The sequence below is a fragment of the Henckelia pumila genome, chromosome 4 (assembly GCF_033568475.1).
Source record: "Henckelia pumila isolate YLH828 chromosome 4, ASM3356847v2, whole genome shotgun sequence".
Lineage (NCBI taxonomy): Eukaryota > Viridiplantae > Streptophyta > Magnoliopsida > Lamiales > Gesneriaceae > Henckelia > Henckelia pumila.
Genome location: NC_133123.1, coordinates 165,673,235 through 165,694,689, shown reverse-complemented (window position 1 = coordinate 165,694,689; position 21,455 = coordinate 165,673,235).

Below are 21,455 nucleotides of genomic sequence, written 5' to 3'. Positions count from 1 at the left end.
GTTCAAATGAGAGTCCAGAATAAAATTCTGAACGCTTATTTCTTTTGTGACTAATGGGCTCTAACACGGCCCATTAGTAACATTTAAAATCCTGTAAATTTTTTAATCTCCCAATTTAAAAAAAAAATACTGCATCCCTTTAAACTTAATTTAAAATATTTTCTTACTCATTTCAAGGCTAGACTCGTTCCTGCGACCCAAAATTAATTCCAACATGAAAACTTTAAAATCATACATATTACATTATATTTCAGGCACTCAAATAATTCACATAATTAAACATAATAATTAAGCGTACTAAATAACATGCATTAAATCACATGATTAATTATCTTAACCTGATTAAGCTAGTGGACTTTTTGGACCTTACAACTCTACCCTCCTTAAAAGAATTTCGTCCTCAAAATTCGACTTACCAAACAGTTCAGGATAGCGTGCTCGCAAATCCTGTTTGGTTTCCCATGTAGCTTCCTCAACCAACTGGTTGCGCCATAGGACTTTCATCATTGTAATCTCTCTGTTCCTCAATCTGCGAACTTGTCTGTCCAAGATTTGAACAGACATCTCCTCGTAGGACAAGTCTGGCGTCCATTCCACAGGCTCATGGCGAATAACATGAGAAGGATTTGTCACATACTTCCTTAGCATGGAGATATGAAAGACATTGTGAACACCTTCCAAGTTTGGCGGTAGTGCCAATCGGTAAGCTCGAGCCCCAACTTTTTCTAGGATCTTGAAAGGTCCTATATATCTTGGACTAAATTTAACTTTCTTTCCAAATCTCATAACACCTTTCCATGGTGACACCTTTAAAAATACATGATCACCTACTTCAAACTCCAATTCTCTACATCTCTGGTCGGCGCAACTTTTCTATCGACTTTGAGCTGTCAACATTCTGTCTCTGATCTTGGCTATTACATCTACTGTTTGGGTCACTATTTTCGGTCCCAAAACAGCTCTCTCTCCAACTTCATCTCAGTGAAGGGGAGTTCTACACCATCTCCCATACAATGCCTCATAAGGAGCCATGCCAATAGTTGCTTAATAACTATTGTTGTAAGTAAACACCACTAAAGGAAATTTCGATTCCCAATTACCTCCAAAGTCAATCATGCAAGCTCTCAACATGTATTCGAGTATCTGAATCACTCGTTCTGACTGAACATCTGTCTGAGGGTGGAAAGTTGTACTGAAAGCTAGCTTCGTTCCCAATCCTCTATGTAAACTTCCCCAAAAGTTTGAAGTGAACTTAGGATCTCTGTCAGATACTATCCTCGCTGGTACTCCATGCAATTTGACAATTTCTCGAATGTACAGCTCTGCATACTGATTCATCGAGAAGTTATTTCTGACTGGAATAAAATGAGCTGATTTAGTTAACCTGTCAACTATCACCCAAATCGAGTTCATCCTTCGCGTTGAAACTGACAATCCTACCACAAAATCCATAGTGACATCTTCCCACTTCCATGTGGGTATTGGCAATGGTTTCAGGAGTCCTGCCGATATCAGATGCTCGATCTTCACTTGCTGACAAGTCAAACATTCATTCACAAATTTTACAACATCCTTCTTTATACATGGCCACCAATATAAGAATTGCAGGTCCTTATACATCTTTGTACTCCGTGGATGAATAGAATACAGAACAGTATGGGCTTCAGTCATCACTTCCATTCTTAATGAATCCACTGCTGGCACCCACATTCTACCTCTGTGATGCATAATGCCGTCTTTGATGGCATACAGTGTACCGCCCCTAGCCTCATCCCTTGTTCTCTAGGTTATCAACTGTTCATCAGAAACTTGGCCTGTTCGAATTCTATCTAGAAAATTAGGTACTACTGTTATTGCTGATAGCGTGTACACATCCGTTGGTCCGAGTACCTCCAAGCTCATCCGTTCAAAATCAGCAATCAACTCCTGTTGGATTGTCAATTGGTTCAATGTTGCAGACTTGCGACTCAATGCATCTGCTACTACGTTAGCCTTACCTGGATGGTAGCTAAAGTCACATTCGTAGTCCTTCACCAATTTCAGCCATCTCCTTTGCTCATGTTCAACTGTAGTGACCCTTGCCCAAATCACCTACTAACAGAACTTAGGCATGCAATTAACTTAATTAAACAGATATCAGAATAAAACTGTGGAAACCATAAACATTATACAATCCCAAGAAAAGGAATCTGTAATTTATCCAAATAATATACAACCAAATCGAATAGCTGTATCAACCTCAAACAACAGAAATAAAACCTAGACGAAGCTCCAGCTGGTCAACCACTGACTAGCCCCTCTTGGATCCACCTGCCTTGTCCAATCGCAAACCTGCCCCATGGAATAGGGTGCCCTGAAACACAGAATACGAGACGTGAGCATAAAACGCTCAGTACGAGAGTATGAGTATACATGCATACTCAGTCAGGATATCTCGAACAGTACTTTCGTACCTCAAAACAGTGCAAGCTCTACCAACTCTAGGTCCACGCCTATAGTCTGCTCTACACTGCCAAATGATACTACTATCATTAAAGTGCTCTAAAAGCCTTAACTAAGCTATTGCATACTCCTAAATATTTATAGGAAGCAAAAGCTATACCTTCGTCCTTTGTTAGCCCTTTGATGTCGATGCCTCCAGAACTTGGGCACAACTCTGCTACGACTATCGAACGCCTCGACGACTCCCGAGCCAAGCCTAGGAAGGCTAGAACAACTCGAATACGACTAGAGTAGAGAGGAAATCCGGAATTGGCAATTGAAAATGAATTCTCGGCCTTCTATTTATAGACAACGATCGGAGCTTCCGATCCTCGATCGGAACGTCCGAACCTCGATCGGAACGTCCGATCCTGCCACCGGAGCTTCCGAAGATCCTGATCTGCCACGTGTCAAAATATCACTTGTTGACTTCGGATAGGGGTGATCGGAGCTTCCGATCCTGATCGGAGCTTCCGATCTTGCCACACGTCATGCCTGACGTAATACCATCGAAGCTTCCAATCCTGCATCGGAGCTTCCGATCCTGTTCGGAACTTCCGAACTCACCTTCGGAGCTTCCGAACTCTATCCAAGTAATTATGATTAATTCCTTAATTACTGATTTTGGTTACGGGCTACTACATTCTCCCCCACTTAAGATATTTCGTCCTCGAAATCAGATCTTAAGTACTGAATGTAATACAAAAATCAGAAACATTATTTATTCAAATCAAACGTTTACAGAGTTTGCAACTGAATACAACTTAAGAATGAAATCAAAACAACTCAGGATGGTCTTCACGTATCCTGTACTCAAGCTCCCAAGTAGCTTCCTTAGTGCCTCGGCGCTGCCACTGAACTAAAACCAAAGGAATGACTTTGTTCCGTAAAACCTTATCCTTATAATCCAGGATACGAATGGGTTTCTCAACATAGGTCAAATCCTTGATCACCTGAACCTCAGACCGCTGCAGAATATGAGATTCATCCGCCACATACCATCGCAACAGAGATACGTGGAACACGTCGTGAATACTAGATAGATGCGGTGGCAAAACTAGTCGATAAGCCAAATCGCCAATGCTCTCCAAGATGTCAAACGGACCGATAAACCTGGGAGATAACTTGCCCTTAAGGCCGAATCTGAGAATCTTGCGGAAAGGTGACACTCTCAGAAACACTTTCTCCCCGACATCGAACTGCAATGGCCTATGCTTGGTATTAGCATAGCTGACCTGACGATCCTGTGCAGTCTTAATTTGTTTCTTGATCTGATCAACAATGTCTATCGCCTGCTGGATAAACTCCGGTCCCTCAGCCTATCTCTCCCCCACTTCTTCCCAGAAGAGTGGAGTAAGAAAACATCGCCCGTACAATGCCTCAAAAGGTGCCATCCCAATACTAGTATGATAGCTGTTGTTGTACGCGAACTCGATCAATGGCAAATGATCCTGCCAGGCTGAACCAAAATCCATGACGCACGCTCTAAGCATATCCTCCGAAGTACGGATAGTGCGCTCCGACTGACCATCAGTCTCCGGATGATAGGCAGTACTCAAACTGAGAGTAGTACCCATCGCACGCTGAACACTCCCCCAGAATCTAGAAGTAAACCTGGGGTCCCGATCGCTGACAATGCTCACAGGCACTCCATGAAGTCGAACAATCTCCTGAATGTACAACCGTGTCATACGATCCACATTGTACTCCCGGCTATAGGCAATGAAATGTGCTGACTTGGTGAGTCGGTCCACCACAACCCAGATAGCATCACAGTTCCTTGGGGACACCGGCAAATGGGTCACAAAGTCCATTGTGATAAGCTCCCATTTCCATTCAGGAATAGGCAGACTGTGAAGCAATCCTCCAGGTCTTCAGCGTTCTGCCTTGACATGCTGACACACCAAACATATCGAAACAAACTGATAAAAACTGAGTTTCATTCCTTTCCACCAGAAACGAGTACGTAGATCCTTGTACATCTTGTTGCTCCCAGTATGAATACTCAACTTATTGCGATGTGCCTGAGACAAAATCTCCTCTCGCAACTCTTCATCCTACGGAATCACAAGCCTACAAGACAAACACAGAAAGCCATCTGACTGATAATGAAATCCAGACGAGCTACCCTCGTTAGCTAAACGAGCTAAATGTTGGGTCTTCAAATCAGACATCTGAGCATCTCGAATCCGCGAATACAAAGCTGGCTCAGATAATATCGCAAACATTTGGATACTCTGCATACCTTTCTTATGCTTGAAGGTATAACCTGAAGTACAACAGTCACTGATCGCACTAGACATCGAACAAGTCTGAAGTGCGGATAGTCGCACCTTGCGACTCAAAGCATCAGCGGTGAGATTAGCAGCTCCCGGATGGTACTTTATCTCGCAATCATAGTCCTTAAGCAAGTCCATCCAATGTCTCTGCCTCATGTTCAACTCCGCCTGAGTGAACAAATACTTGAGACTCTTATGGTCGGTGAAGATCTCAAATTTCTCGCCATACAGATAATGACGCCAGATCTTCAAAGCGAACACAATGGTTGCCAATTCAAAATCATGGACTGGATAGTTGTCCTCGTGAAGCTTCAGCTGTCTAGAAGCGTATGCGATCACATGCCCATTCTGAGTCAGAACACAACCTAACCCCTGAAGAGAAGCATCAGCGTATACCACATACCCTCCAGATCCTGACGGTAATGCCAACACCGGCGCAGAAGTCAACCGCCGTCGAAGCTCACAGAAATTCTCCTCACACTAGGAGGACCACTCGAAGTCCACACCCTTGCGAGTAAGCTGCGTCAAAGGTCGAGCTAACTGAGAGAAGTTTAGAATGAAGCGACGATAATACCCTGCTAGACCCAAAAAACTACGGATCTCAGCAACTGTCATCGGACGTGACCAATTAAGTACCGCTTCAATCTTGCTTGGATCAACAGAAATCCCCTCTCTGGATATGATATGGCCAAGAAAGACCACTCTATCCATCCAGAACTCACACTTGCTCAGCTTGGCATACAACTGCTCATCTCGAAGAGTCTGCAGTACCAACCGCAAGTGAGAAACATACTCTTCCGTATTACGTGAATACACCAAGATGTCGTCAATGAAGACCACGACAAACTTGTCCAAATACTCCCTGAAGACACGGTTAATCAAATCCATGAATATAGCCAGCGCATTAGTCAAACCAAATGGCATGACTAGAAACTCGTAATGCCCATAGCGAGTACGGGATGCAGTCTTGGATACGTCCTGATCACGGACTCTCAACTGATGATACCCAGATCTCAAGTCAATCTTGGAGTAAACTGACGTGCCCTGCAGCTGATCAAACAAGTCATCAATATGAGGCAATGAATACTTGTTCTTCACAGTGACTCGATTCAGCTGCCGATAGTCAATGCACAACCGCATCGACCCATCCTTCTTCTTTACAAAGAGAACAGGAGCTCCCCAAGGAGATACACTAGGACGAATGTACCCCTTGTCCAAAAGATCCTGTAGCTGATTCTTCAATTCACGCATCTCTGACCGAGCCAGACGATACGGTGCTCGAGAAATAGGTGAAGTACCCGGCATCAACTCTATGCCAAACTCGACTTCCCTAACAGGAGGAAAACCCGGAATCTCATCAGGAAATACATCTGGAAATTCATCCACAACAGGAATGCTCTCTATCCAAATACTCTCAGTGGACAAATCAACTGCATAGATAAGGTAGCCTTCCCCGCCAGACTCTAGAGCTCGACAGGCTCTCAAAGCTGATACTAAAGGCATCGGGGGTCGCTCTCCCTCACCATAGAAAAACCAGCTCTCAATCCCCTCCAGATGAAAGCGTACTAATCTCTGATAGCAGTCCACTGAAGCTCGATAGGTAGTCAACATATCTATTCCCAGAATACCATCAAAGTTGTCAATCGCCAGGACCATGAGATTCGCTAACAGAATGTTCCCTTCAAACTCTAAAGGGCAACCCATCACTAGACGCTTAGCCAAAGCAGATTGGCCCGTCGGAGTAGAAACAGACATCACTACGTCTAGTGCAATGCATGGTAACTTATGCCTCTTAACAAAACGTGCAGAAATAAAGGAATGAGATGCACCAGTGTCAATAATTACAAGAGCAGGTATACCAAAAAGCGGAAATGTACCTACGATGACTTTCTCATTCTCCTCCACTGCCTGATCATGCCTCAAGGCAAACACCTGGCCAGAAGCTCGTGGCCTCAAATGAGAACTCCCAGCAGGCTGTCCCTGGGACCTCTACTGAACGGTGGCCTGAGAACCAGATCCTGAACCAGAACCAGAACCACCTCCCCCAGATAGTGGACAATCCCTCCGGATATTACCTGTCTCTCCACAACGGAAACAAGCTCCAGAAGCTCTACAGCGCTTGTCGGATGGATGGTTCTTACCACAGTGATCACACTTGTCCTTTTTACCAAAACGGACAACACCTCCAGAACCAGAGGAAGAAGTAGATCCAGACTTCTTAAAAGTTTGGGCACGGGGACCCAAAGAACTAGCAGGCCTCGACTGAGGGAAAGACCTGTTCCGTCGAATGCTGTCCTCCGCTTGGTGACAACGGCTCACCAAACCCTCGTAGGACATGTCGTCGCCAACCGCCACACGGTCATGGATCTCAGGGTTAAGGCCCTGAAGGAACAGATTATACTTCATCCCAGAGCTGTTGGCAATCTCGGGGCAATAGGATAGCAGATCAAAGAACTTCTGCTGATACTCATCGATAGACATGGCTCCCTGTCGCAGACTCAGTAGCTCGCCTGCCTTAGACTGACGGAGTGCAGGAGGAAAATACAGCTTCTGAAAAGCTGTGCGGAACTCAGCCCAGGTGGCTGAAAGAGTGGGTGCCCGGTGAGCCAACTTGTGGCTAAGGGCTTTGATGACTCTTTGTATAAACAATCTTTTGTTTAATATAATTTACACTTTTATTAATGGCAATGACTTTATCTTTCTTCATATTGTTATATTGTGATATACTATTGTTGATTTGATAAAGACCTTGAATATACTATAGTGTATGTAAGATGTGGTAGTACATGGGGATGACTATCATGAAACACATCTTATAGTCACTGTATATTCTAAACAGTTCCTAGTCGATTGAGCCGTCCGTTAATAAGGATAAGGATCGCTCGAGATTGAGACTAGCATTTGCGATGCCGAGTACCACGTTTCATTGGTATGGAACATAGAGATGTTCAAAGCATGAAAATGGATATTCATACGATGAATGATCTAACTACCCTATCCGGACTTTCCAAGTGGTTATCACTTATCGAGTGGATAAAGTCCGCGGTTTTGGTTGTACACCATTAGTCCTTACTACTTGAAACATCATTGAGACTCTATATGCTAGTACTATGCTTTGACTCGTTTACCGACTCTATTGGGGTCATCAGGTGTCGGGATTGGGTACAGTTACGACACATATAGGAGTCGATGCCTTGTTGTCAAGGATTCACCACATACTTGCGAGTGTGTATATCCTATGCAATCTGAGGAGATATTAGTGTGACGAATCTCTGGCCAGAGTACATGATGTGTTTTAAGAAATGGTTTCTTAGTAGCACATGCGATGTCACTATTTGATCTTCAAGATGCATTGCATAGTTATCGAATCTCGAACGACTCTCGATTTACCAATGGTTGTTGATTCGATCGGGATATATGGTTGAAGGGACCGTACTGTACGCTAACCAAAATCTATTGGTTCTTGCAGGCACTATCAGTGATACCTAGGGAATCATAGGCGATGTTGCTAGGCGCTCTTACCATGATTCGATGGGCAAGTCGGAAATTGTTGTTCCGAGTCACAAGGAGTTGTGAGCCCACGGCTAGCTGTATCCCTGAACCATTGAGGGTCACACAGAGTAATGGATTTTTAATCCCCGTTGAGATAGTTAAATTTAAAGAGTTAAATTTAATGAACAAAGAAGTTGGACTTCTTATTTAAGAGTAGAGGAGTAAGATTTTCTAAAATGACATAGGGATGGGCATTTTTGGAAATCACTGAATTCGGATTCAAAAAAATTTATCTTGACTTTAAAAGGTGCAGAAATGGTTTCTGTGCACATTGGTGAAATTGGTTTATCAATCTGAGTCATGATGAATTTTATATTAATTTCTGAACATGCGGGCTTTGCTTGTCAGGCTTGAACTTATGACTAATGGGCCCTAAGCTGTTAGCAGCCCACATTATAAATAAGTTATTGAAGTACAGAAATTACACAACAGAGGTCACAATTTTCGAAAACCCTAGCTTTTCTCTCTAAAAGTGGCCGCCCCCCTCCCCTCTGCTCGGGAAAATCCAGCCTGTGAATTTTGAATTTACAGTCTTGTTTAACGGATCAAATTCGTTAATTCTCTTCGTAGAAACTTCTGATAGATTTTCTAGTGCAATCTATCAGAGGGATTAAATATCCGTTCGTGGACCTGATTGAAGAACAGTTCGTCCATCAGTGCCTTGGATATACAACAAGAGCAGAGTAATCTGTTGGTGTCCATAATCTCGATTCGAGATTGGAGGTAAAAATTTATAATTGTTATTTAATTTTTACACACACAATTTAATCGTTAAGTTTTGATACCCATTATGGAATTGTTCCATATAAAATTTTAAACTTCCGCTGCACCGGGTATCAATTCTGATTGATCTGATCACCGTTCTCCAACAGTGGTATCAAAGCCAGGTTGCTCAGATCAAGCGATTAAATTAATCGATTGTACAAAAATTTTTTAAGCCTCGGTTTTTGAAACAAAATAAATTTTTAAAATAAATTTTTTTTTCGGGCAAAACACGGGCAGCGATTGGATCGCTGCCTGGGGGGGCAGTGAGGGTCGCTGCCCTAGGGGCAGCCGGGCTGCCCGGCCCGAGCCCTTTTGGGGCGCGGGCAGCCCGGGAGCGTCCCGGGCGGCCCGCGAAAAATTAATTTTTAATTTTAAAATTAAAATTTTAATATGTTAAAATTCTATTTTTGGTCCGATCGAAAATTGTTTTTGATTGGTCCACGAGGCGTCGGATCGAATTGTTCGAGTCCGAAAATTTTAAAATTGATTTTTGGATAAATTTGAATTTTTGGAAAATTTATAGATTTTATCCGTTAAATCAGATTTTATGAAATTAATTATTTTTGGTACAATTGATGATAAGATATGATCTTATGGAAATATTGAGTAAAATATGATTTTATGTATAAAATTGGATTTTATATGTAAAATATGATTTTATTTGATAAAAGGATAAAATATGATTTTGTATGTAAAATAAGATTTTATATATGGAATATGATTTTATCCTTTTAAATTTAAATTGCCATTGCATGTTATCCAATAAATTAATTTTGAATTAAATATTATTGGATAAGGATGATAGATTGTCATGACCAATTTTGTAGGTGTATGTTAGGAATTTACATTTGTTTTTATTGTTGTTGGATTTATTAATGGGTCTGGTTTATGGCCCAATATGAATTGTCATATGTAATAAAAGTGGGTCTGGTTTATGGCCCATTCCTACCCCTTGAAATGTATCCCCTACTTATCATGGTTATTTATTGTAAATACATTAGACTTAGTGGGAGATGAAGATTTGAAGACAGAGGTGGGCCCAGCAGACAATAAAGACTGAAGAAATGTAAATTGGAAGCTCAATGTAATAGGATTGCATTGCATACCTGCATATTACCTAGGATTGGACTTAGACTCGTGATTGGCAACCACGGGTCGAATAGAAATGTAATCGATCATCCTATATAATATATGATATTATAGTTGTATGCATGTTTTAGACAAAATTGTATGAATCCCGCAAGCATACAAATTTTAAAATGATGAGACAAATTTTCAAAATTAAAATTCCTCATTTTAAATATGATTTAAAATTGATATCAAGATAAATAAAGGAAATTTAAATATTGTTTAAATTTTCCTACCTTCCATCAACGATCAATGTATAAGATGCTACCCGCGGATACGGTCTGGCTCATATTATTGGGAGGGCCCGTTCGTCGGAAAGATGTACATTGGATCGACACATGTTGTAAGTTGGGTGGAACTCCCATGGGATCGGCTCATATTATTGGGGGATCCACATGGCGACCGTCCATCACAACTTAATATTGATGGGTCATCTTGACATGTCACAATAAACGACGTCATATTATTGGGCCCTTATTGGACATGAGGTAAAAACGTGGAGGTTGCTTTGGAAGCAATTGGGCTCTACCTTTTGAAAATTATGGTTGGCTGATATTATTCGGGACCATAGTTTGTCAATTGGACTCCATGTTCCCACTAAGGAAAGAGTTTCCCGTTTTCACTAGAGGGTAGTGAAATCGTTAAAATAGTGGGAGTGAGATTAATAAAATAAATTTTGCCTATTTTATGTCTTAGTAAATTAATTAAACAATCATCGATAATTGTCTGTTTCATCTCAGTATATCATTATGATGAATCTTCGTAATCCACTATTCTCTATTCTCGAACAAAATAAACTGACTGGCGCAAACAATACAGAATGATTCCATAAGTTAAGATTGTCCTATGTTCGGAAAAAATTTTCCAAGTGTTAGAAAAGGCTTCTCCGAAAACAGCCCCGGCTGATGTAACTGCCGAAAGGTTGGCCGAACTAGAGAAATTTTTGGACCATGATCTCAAGGCCAAATGTTACATACAAAATTGGACAAGTCTAAACAAGTTTGCCATCACTGCAAGAAACCCGGTTATTGGAAACGTAACTGCAAGGAATACCTCGAGCAGTTGCGAACTGCAAAGGGTATGTTTTACATTGAAATAAATGTTTTTTAATACTACTTCTTGGGTATTGGATACCAGATGTAGATCTCATATTTGCAATGAGTTGCAAATAATGACAAGAAGTAATAAGCTAAGGATGGGTGAGACCCAGTCAAGGCTCGGGAATGGTTCCAGAGTTAAATCCATAGCTATGGGAAATATTTGTTTAAATTTTGCAAACCAATTTTAAGTTGTATTATGAGAAAGATATTTTTATTTGTGCCAAAGATTTCATTAAAAACATTATTTCTATTTCTATGCTTGATAGAGATGGATTTTCTTGTAATTTTGTGAATGGGATTTGCAATATTTACAAGAATGAATGTTTGATTTGAAGTGGACAATTTAAAAAGGATCTATATAACTTAAAATTAAAAGACTTTCCAATAAATTATGTTGATAAACCGGTAACAACGAACAAAAGGAAAATCGATAGTCAAAACCCGGCAAACCTTTGGCATGCTAGGCTAGGTCATATTTTCTCAAGGAGGATGAACAAGCTAGTGGGAGAGGGCATGTTTGATATATCTGATATTAAATCTCTAATCCTGCCTGAAAGGAAAAATGACTAAATCTCCTTTTAAGGGGAAACCTGAGCGTAGTCAAAATCTGTTGGATTTGATCCATACAGACGTTTGTGGTCCATTTAGAATTGGTACTCAATATGGCCACACCTACTTCATTACCTTTACTGATGATTATTCTAGGTATGGGTATTTATATTTAATGAAATATAAGTCTGAAGCATTTGAAAAGTTCAAAGAATTCAAGGCTGAAGTAGAAAACAAGCTAGGTAAAAGTATTAAAGCACTTCGATTGGATCGAGGTGGAGAATACTTGAGTACCGAGTTTTTGGACTATCTGAAAGAGAATGGGATTCTCTCGCAGTGGACTCCTCCTATGACAACTCAGCTGAATGGTGTATCGGAGCATCGTAATCGAACTTTGTTGGACATGGTTCGATCCATGATGAGCTTCACTGAGCTTCCACCTTCGTTTTGGGGCTATGCGCTTGAAACGACGGTATTGTTGTTGAACAATGTCCACACTAAAGCAGTGGATAAAACACCATACGAGTTATGGAATGGCAAAGCTCCTAAGTATTCGTACTTGAGGATTTGGGGATGTCCTGCTTACGTGAAGCAGACAGTGGGAGATAAGTTGGATAGTCGATCCACCTTATGTTATTTTGCAGGGTATCCGAAGAATTCAATCGGATATTATTTCTATCATCCTGCTGAAACAAAGGTGTTTGTTTCAAGGAATGCCACCTTCTTGGAGAAGGAGTTCTTATTGGATAAGAAAGGCGAGATGATGGAACTCGAAGAAATTCGAGAAGAACCCGAAATAAAAAATAACGATCCTACACCTCAGGAACCATTGATAGACACGCCTATACCTAGAAGATCCGAGAGGACTTCTAGACCTCCTATTCGATATGGTCTTCTTCTTGTAGGGGATCAAGATGAACCCGATGTTGGATGTGATCCAAGAAACTTCAAAGAAGCAATTTCTGATGCGGATTCAAATTTATGGCTTGAAGCTATGCAGTCGGAAATAGATTCGATGCATACAAACCAAGTTTGGTCTTTAGTAGATCCTCCCGATGGAATTGTTCCAATAGGGTGTAAATGGATCTACAAGAGAAAGCTTGGGCCTGATGGTAAGGTATTGACCTACAAGGCACGATTGGTGGCGAAAGGTTATACTCAAAGGCAAGGAGTTGACTATGATGAAACCTTTTCACCAGTTGCAATGTTCAAGTCCATAAGAATCCTTATTGCCATAGCTGTTTGGTATGACTATGAGATATGGCAAATGGATGTGAAGACTGCATTTCTTAATGGAAACATTAAGGAAGAGATCTATATGACGCAGCCTGAGGGATACACATCCATGGAAAGCGAGCATAAGGTATGCAAGCTTCAGAGATCGATCTATGGTCTCAAACAAGCATCAAGAAGTTGGAACCAGAAATTTGATGAAACAATAAAGGATTTTGGTTTCATCAAGAACCCGGAGGAACCGTGCGTGTACAAGAAAGTAGTTAAAGATGCTGTGACATTCTTAGTACTTTATGTTGATGACATCCTACTCATTGGGAATGACGTAGGGATGTTGCAGTCAACAAAGATATGGTTATCAGGTAGATGCTCGATGAAGGATTTGGGTGAGGCATCCTATATTCTAGGGATACAGATCTATAGAGATAGATCTAAGAGAATGATAGGACTCACTCAAGCAACCTACATCGACACCATATTGAAACGGTTTTCAATGGATGGGTCCAAGAGAGGACATCTACCTATGTGTCATGGAGTTTCTCTATCCAAGTCTATGTGTCCCAAGATTGATGAAGAGATAGAGAAAATGACACATGTACCATATGCGTCAGCCATAGGTAGTATCATGTATGGGATGATATCTACCAGACCGGATGTAGCATTTGCTCTGAGTGTCACGAGAAGATATCAAGCTAATCCCGATCAAATGCATTGGAAAGCCGTGAAGGACATTCTTAAGTACTTACGAAGGACTAAGAATATGTTCATGGTATATGGAGGAAGAGAACTGAAATTGGAAGGCTATACCGACTCTAGCTTCCAAAGTGACGTGGGTGACTCGAAGTCAACCTCTGGATTTGTGTTCATGCTCAATGGCGGTGCTGTCTCTTGGAAGAGTTCCAAGCAGGACACCACAGTGGATTCCACCACTGAGGCATAATACATTGCGGCATCAGTTGCTGCTAAAGAGGCCATTTGGATGAGGAATTTCGTCCAAGAGTTGGGCGTTATTCCGGAAGTTGTTGGTGCAGTCCCGGTGTACTGTGACAACACGGGTGCCGTTGCTTAGGCAAAGGAACCAAGGTCTCATCAAAGATCCAAACACGTACTGAGGAAATACCACATCATCCGGGAGATTGTTGAAAGAGGAGACATCACTGTCGAGAGAGTGGCCTCTGCAGACAATATCACTGATCTACTTACTAAGCCCTTGCCAGGACCATTATTTGACAAACATCGCGATGCAATGGGACTGCGTAGTATGACTAGTTGGCTATAGGGCAAGTGGGAGATTGAAAGAGTGGGTGCCCGGTGAGCCAACTTGTGGCTAAGGGCTTTGATGACTCTTTGTATAAACAATCTTTTGTTTAATATAATTTACACTTTTATTAATGGCAATGACTTTATCTTTCTTCATATTGTTATATTGTGATATACTATTGTTGATTTGATAAAGACCTTGAATATACTATAGTGTATGTAACATGTGTTAGTACATGGGGATGACTATCATGAAACACATCTTATAGTCACTGTATATTCTAAACAGTTCCTAGTCGATTGAGCCGTCCATTAATAAGGATAAGGATCGCTCGAGATTGAGACTAGCATTTGCGATGCCGAGTACCACGTTTCATTGGTATGGAACATAGAGATGTTCAAAGCATGCAAATGGATATTCATACGATTAATGATCGAACTACCCTATCCGGACATTCCAAGTGGTTATCACTTATCGAGTGGATAAAGTCCGCGGTTTTGGTTGTACACCATTAGTCCTTACTACTTGAAACATCATTGAGACTCTATATGCTAGTACTGTGCTTTGAATCGTTTACCGACTCTATTGGGGTCATCAGGTGTCGGGATTGGGTACAGTTACGACACATATAGGAGTCGATGCTTTGTTGTCAAGGATTCACCACATACTTGCGAGTGTGGATATCCTATGCAATCTGAGGAGATATTAGTGTGGCGAATCTCTGGCCAGAGTACATGATGTGTTTTAAGAAATGGTTTCTTAGTAGCACATGCGATGTCACTATTTGATCTTCAAGATGCATTGCATAGTTATCGAATCTCGAACGACTCTCTATTTACCAATGGTTGTTGATTCGATCGGGATATATGGTTGAAGGGACCGTACTATACGCTAACCAAAATTTATTGGTTCTTGCAGGCACTATCAGTGATACCTAGGGAATCATGGGGCGATGTTGCTAGGCGCTCTTACCATGATTCTATGGGCAAGTCGGAAATTGTTGTTCCGAGTCACAAGGAGTTGTGAGCCCACGGCTAGCTGTATCCCTGAACCATTGAGGGTCACACAGAGTAATGGATTTTTAATCCCCATTGAGATAGTTAAATTTAAAGAGTTAAATTTAATGAACAAAGAAGTTGGACTTCTTATTTAAGAGTAGAGGAGTAAGATTTCTTAAAATGACATAGGGATGGGCATTTTTGGAAATCACTGAATTCGGATTCAGAAAAATTTATCTTGACTTTAAAAGGTGCAGAAATGGTTTCTGTGCACATTGGTGAAATTGGTTTATCAATCTGAGTCACGATGAATTTTATATTAATTTCTGAACATGCGGGCTTTGCTTGTCAGACTTGAACTTATGACTAATGGGCCCTAAGCTGTTAGCAGCCCACATTATAAATAAGTTATTGCAGTACAGAAATTACACAACAGAGGTCACAATTTTCGAAAACCCTAGCTTTTCTCTCTAAAAGTGGCCGCCCCCCTCCCCTCTGCTCGGGAAAATCCAGCCTGTGAATTTTGAATTTACAGTCTGGTTTAACGGATCAAATTCGTTAATTCTCTTCGTAGAAACTTTTGATAGATTTTCTGGTGCAATCTATCAGAGGGATTAAATATCCGTTCATGGACCTGATTGAAGAACAGTTCGTCCATCAGTTCTTGGGATATACAACAAGAGCAGAGTAATCTGTTGGTGTCCATAATCTCAATTCGAGATTGGAGGTAAAAATTTATAATTGTTATTTAATTTTTACACACACAATTTAATCGTTAAGTTTTGATACCCATTATGGAATTGTTCCATATAAAATTTTAAACTTCCGCTGCACCGGGTATCAATTCTGATTGATCTGATCGCCGTTCTCCAACAGTGGCCACTCCTCTCGCCGCAACAAAAGGTGCGAAAGTAAACCTCCACCACCTGCGCGCACGTCCATCCAGAAGATAACCTAGGGTCTCCATCTTCTTCTCCTCGATGCATTGGAAAGTCTGAAAAGTCGTCTCCATGCGGTCTAACCAGTTATCCGCATCCTGCGGAGACTCACCTCCAACTAAGGGCTTAGGACCCACAGCTAAGAATCGACGCACAGTGAAACGCTCGTCGTCATGATGACGATGACGCCGTTCTCGATGATGCTCTCGGTCGGCATCACCCCAACGCCCACCAATACTGCCATGAGAACTCTGGTCATCACGATCTGCCATCTACAAAAATACCTCATGATAAGACTAAATCCCAAGAATACTTTTGCATGCTCTGATACCATAAATGTAGTGACCCTTGCCCAGATTACCTACTAACAGAACTTAGGCATGCAATTAACTTAATTAAACAGATATCAGAAAAAACTGCGGAAACCATAAACATTATACAATCCCAAGAAAAGGAATCTGTAATTTATCCAAATAATATACAACCAAATCGAATAGCTGTATCAACCTCAAACAACAGAAATAAAACCTAAACGAAGCTCCAGCTGGTCAACCACTGACTAGCCCCTCTTGGATCCACCCGCCTCGTCCAATCGCAAGCATGCCCCATGGAATAGGGTGCCCCGAAACACAGAGTACGAGATGTGAGCATAAAACGCTCAGTACGAGAGTATGAGTATACATGCATACTCAGTCAGGATATCTCGAACAGTACTTTTGTACCTCAAAACAATGCAAGCTCTACCAACTCTAGGTCCACGCCTATAGTCTGCTCTACACTGCCAAATGATACTACTATCATTAAAGTGTTCTAAAAGCCTTAACTAAGCTATTGCATACTCCTAAATATTTATAGGAAGCAAAAGCTATACCTTCGTCCGTCGTTATCCCTTTGATGTCGATGCCTCCAGAACTTGGGCACAACTCCGCTACGACTATCGAACGCCTCGACGACTCCCGGGCCAAGCCTAGGAAGGCTAGAACAACTCGAATATGACTAGAGTAGAGAGGAAATCCGGAATTGGAAATTGAAAATGAATTCTCGGCCTTCTATTTATAGACAACGATCGGAGCTTCCGATCCTCAATCGGAACGTCCGAACCTCGATCGGAACGTCCGATCCTGCCATCGGAGCTTCCGAATATCCTGATCTGCCACGTGTCAAAATATCACTTGTTGACTTTGGATAGGGGTGATCTGAGCTTCTGATCCTGATCGGAGCTTCCGATCTTGCCACACGTCATGCCTGACGTAATACCATCGGAGCTTCCGATCCTGCATCAGAGCTTCCGATCCTGTTCGGAACTTCCGAACTCACCTTCGGAGCTTCCGAACTCTATCCAAGTAATTATGATTAATTCCTTAATTATTGATTTTGATTACGGGCTACTACATCAACTCCTTCAGAGTGAAGAAATAGTTTAGGCTTTTGTGATGAGAGAAAATCTGACACCTTTCGCCGTACAAGTAGTGTCTCCATAGCTTCAAAGCAAAAACAACTGCCGCCAACTCAAGATCATGAGTCGGGTAGTTCCTCTCATGGACCTTCAGCTGTCGAGATGCATATGCTATTACTTTATCATCTTTCATCAAAATATCTCCTAATACACTCTTAGAAGCATCGGTATAAACCACAAAACGACCCGTGCCTTCGGGAATTGCTAGCATAGGTGCTGACATCAGTCTTTCCTTCAATTTTGCAAAGCTTTCTCACATTGTTCTGACCACACAAACTTCACACCTTTTCGAGTTAAGGAAGTTAGTGGTAGAGCTATCTTGGAGAAGTCTTGAATAAATCTCCTGTAGTAGCCTGCTAAACCCAAGAAACTCCGTATTTCTGTAGCATTCTTCGGAGCAACCCAATTTCGAACCGCTTCCACTTTAGACGGATCAAACTCAATTCCCTTAGCTGAAACTATATGACCCAAAAATGAAATCTTTTCCAGCCAAAATTCACACTTACTGAACTTAGCATACATTTGCTTTTCTTTCAGAATCTGCAACACTGTAGACAAGTGCTGACGATGCTCATCTAGACTGCGAGGGTAGATCAATATGTCATCTATGAAGACTATGACAAACTGATCCAAGAAGGGTTGAAACACCCTGTTCATCAAATCCATGAACACAGCTGGTGCATTGGTCAACCCAAACGGCATTACTAAGAACTCATAGTGTCCATAGCGAGTCCTGAATGCTGTCTTATGCATATCTACGTCCTTCACCTTTAGATGATGGTAGCCTGATCTTAGATCTATTTTTGAGAACACCTCTTCCCCTTGAAATTGGTCGAACAAGTCATCTATTCTGGGCAAGGGATATCTGTTCTTCACTGTAACTCGATTCAGCTCTCTATAGTCAATGCACAACCTCATTGACCCATCTTTCTTCTTAACAAACAACATCGGTGCACCCCATGGCGATACACTCGGTCAGATGAACCCCTTATCCAGCAACTCTTGCAATTGATCTTTCAGTTCTTTCATCTCAGTCGGTGCTAATATGTACGGTTCCTTAGAAGCTGGCTTAGTTCCAGGCATCAATTCTATCCTAAATTCGACTTCTCTGACTGGAGGCAATCCCGCAACATCATCGGGAAAAACTTCTGGAAAGTCCTTCACTACCTCCACTTCCACCAGTTTCGGTCGCTGCACTTCCAGCTCGCCAGTTAGACTTGCAAGAAAGCCTGTACACCCATTACTTAATAACTACCAAGCTATTCCTGCAGAGATCATATGTAAGGCCCGAGATTATTTAATTTTAATCCGAGTAAATTTAATTTGAAAATTTTTAGAGTTTAGATTTAAATTCTAATATTCTTAAATTATTTAGGATTGAAATTGAATTAAAAGATTTCATAAGGACTGAATTGCAAATAGTAAAGTTTTGAGGGGCCAAAATGCAATTTATTTGAATAAGTGGATGACACATGTCTTGTAAATGGTTTTGTACGTGTAAATAATCTTTTTGGATGAAAATTCAGCAGCAACACCTCGGTTCCTTCTTTATTTCAGTTTTTCAAGTTCTTTCTTCATCTTCAATCTTGTGCATCTCAAGATCCATCCCACCAAATTCAAATTCGGATACGGTTTTGGAATCCTTGTAAGCGGGGCTTTGTTTTGATGTAAGAATCTCTTCGCTTCAGCTAGTTTCAAAATTATGTTGGTAGGGATCATATTTGAAGCATGAATATGTGTTCTTGGTGTTATGTATATTGTATATTCGAGGTCGAATCAAAGAACGAGTGTCCTCGGCATTTTATACGAATTTTTGAAGCTATTTTAAAACTTGTAATCTCTGATATTGTTGGTTATTGATGAAATCTAGCTTGTATGAGTATGCTATTGAGTTAATATGATAGCTAGACTTGGTATAGATAAGGTTACGGTTACCGATATTCAGTCATTACGCCGTCGGTTTGCAAAATTGATAGATTTTGAATCTTTATGATTGAGCTATGGTATAAATGAATTCTTGCTGATGTTATGGCCTTGAATACCATTCATTTCAGATTTAATCAAAGGACATCGACTTCGGGAGTTTTGGTTTCGAATCGGGAGAGATTTGATCAAAGTTGGTGAGCTTTAGACTTTGATACTTGAGTTTAGCTTGAGCAGAATTGTGATTGCAATTGTGTATTTTTTAGCTTGTGGATCTAGCTCATTCCTTATCAAGACTAAGGTATGATACGGCGATGATCAAGTTAGGGATGTTCGTCGAGACGAGTTTACCTTCTCGATTTCCTTAAATCACACAATACTTGACAAAAATGTTTAGATCGTTGGTTATGATTGTTGAACTAAAATAGGATGATTGTGGTTATGTCATCTTGTGATATATGTGTGCCTAACATTTATTCAAGTTTTTTCGATATCGTTGATGAGTTATAAACTTTGATATCAAGTATCAATGACGAGTATTTATCATTGATAGATCGACTTCGGTTATAGCATCAGCGATGAGCTTGAGCCTGATGATGAGTGGTGCGTTTTAGCATCTAAACCGAGCCGTTCATTAGGCCTTGAATCTTTATTGTGTAGCTAACTGCCTTGCGGTATCTATGTTGTCTTCTATATTGAAATGCATGAAACTTGCTATCTGTGTTTCAATATATGTTTCCGTTGTTTCATACTAAGTTTTATACTTACCGGTTTATCCGGCTGTTGTTTTGTTTTGTGTGTGCATTGCAACAGAGGATGGAGGGCCGAGTCGTAGAAGGTCTTGGGCGATTGGAAGTTTAGATAAGTGACATTCCGGGCTAAGAATGTAAAAGTGCTACCAAGAACTTGAGTTAATGTTTATAACATGTGTTGGTTGTGTTTTGTACAAATCTAGTGGATGTAAATTTGAAGTTAGCTTGAATACTTGTAGTATCTTGTAAGCTTGGCTTTTAAATAAAGTTGTCATATATCTTGTACATGTTGTTCTTGTAACATCCCAATTTCACAATCGAAACGTTACTCAAACATACATACTTAAATTTGGTAAAAATAAAAATTTTGCGGAAGCATCATCTACTTTATTAAAAGGAGCATATAAAAATTGCACATAATAAAATAGTATCTAAAAATCTTTGCCAAACATGGCCAACAACTAAAGAAATTTAAACTTGTTTGCCTCTCATCAAATAAAAAAAATAAAACAAATGTTTTTAAAACGACTCCCAAGCTAAAGCGTTCACACTCATGCATTGCCCGTTGGACCGACCCCGGCCTCTTCTTCATGCCCGGTCACATAATCCTCAATATAAGCATCCACATCATCGTTACCTGCACCATTCAAGTATAGTGAGTCGAAAGAAACAGCAAGAACAAGCAGAAAAAGGATTTTCTACTTTAAAATAAAAACATTAACTTAAACTTTCATGCAATAAACATAACTTTGATGTAGCCATAACATAAAAATATTTGAGGTGATGAAGTATGAGTAGTGTGGTAACCGTTATAACGAGCCATTCATGGTTTCCTATTGATTAACAAGCATATGGCATTACGCCCGTAAACTTTCATTCTTTGGATAGTCGCTTCGGCGCTCATCCCGAAGTGCATACCCCATATAACCATCCCGTGAGCCATGTTTGGATAGCCGCTCCTGAGCTCATCCCGAAGTGCATACCCCATGTAATCACCACAAGACGCATAATTCATCAAAATATTTTTCATGTATCATATC